General features: G+C 43.6%; 1 pseudogene; it reads left to right on the top strand.

Annotated features, from left to right (window-relative positions):
* Window positions 1-214: 214 nt before the first annotated feature.
* On the top strand, window positions 215-1,033 carry LOC114611668 (annotated as a pseudogene).
* Window positions 1,034-1,090: the final 57 nt, after the last annotated feature.

The following is a 1,090-nucleotide window of genomic DNA, read 5'->3' as shown; positions in this document are numbered from 1 at the left end:
GGATAGTTCATTGGGAAAAGTGGTTGAAGAGCTCATCACAGTGACCTGAGTTAAATCCCCAGAGCCTTGTTTGTTTGTTTGTTTGTTTGTTTGTTTGTTTTATAAAGCCAAGAGTGGTGGCAGGCACTTGTAACCCCAGCAAGCCAGAACACACACACACACACACACACACACTAGAAATACAGACACAACCTTTCCTTTTCCAGCTGGAACCATGGAGTCTGTTCCAGAGAAGAAAAAGAAGGTTGCTGGTATTCCAAAAACTCTTAAGAAAAAGGTTCCGGCTCTGCCAGAAACCCTTAAGAAAAAGCGAAGGAATTTCGCAGAGTTGAAGATGAAGCGTCTGAGGAAGACGTTTGCCCTGAAGACACTCCGAAAGGCAAGGAGGAAGCTCATCTATGAGAAGGCAAAGCACTATCACAAGGAGTACAGGCAGATGTACCGGATTGAGATTCGGATGACCTGGATGGCAAGGAAAGCTGGGAACTTCTATGTGCCTGCAGAACCAAAATTGGCATTTGTCATCAGAATCCGAGGTATCACTGGAGTAAGCCCAAAGGTCCAAAAGGTATTGCAGCTTCTTCGCCTTCGACAGATCTTCAATGGCACCTTTGTTAAGCTCAACAAGGCTTCCATTAACATGCTGAGGATCGTGGAACCGTACACTGCATGGGGGTACCCAACCTGAAGTCAGTAAATGAGCTCATCTACAAGCGAGGCTATGGCAAAATCAATAAGAAGCGGATTGCCTTGACGGAGAATTCCTTGATTGCTTGGTCTCTTGGTAAATTTGACATCATCTGCATGGAGGATCTAATTCATGAAATCTATACAGTTGGGAAACACTTCAAGGAAGAAAATAACTTCCTGTGGCCCTTCAAATTATCTTTCCCATGAGGTGGAATGAAGAAGAAGACAACTCACTTTGTAGAAGGTGGAGACGCTGGCAACAGGGAAGACCAAATCAACAGGCTTATTAGACGGATGAACTAAGGTGTTGCCCGTGGTATTTTTGTAATCTGGTCAGTTAATACAGTCACAGCTTGGCAAAAAAAAAAGAAGAAAGAAAAAGAAAGAAAGAAAGAAAGAA

This window comes from Grammomys surdaster, unplaced genomic scaffold, assembly GCF_004785775.1.
Source record: "Grammomys surdaster isolate TR1022 unplaced genomic scaffold, NIH_TR_1.0 126118, whole genome shotgun sequence".
NCBI classification, from domain to species: Eukaryota; Metazoa; Chordata; class Mammalia; order Rodentia; family Muridae; genus Grammomys; species Grammomys surdaster.
This window is presented reverse-complemented; position numbering and strand designations above follow the sequence as displayed.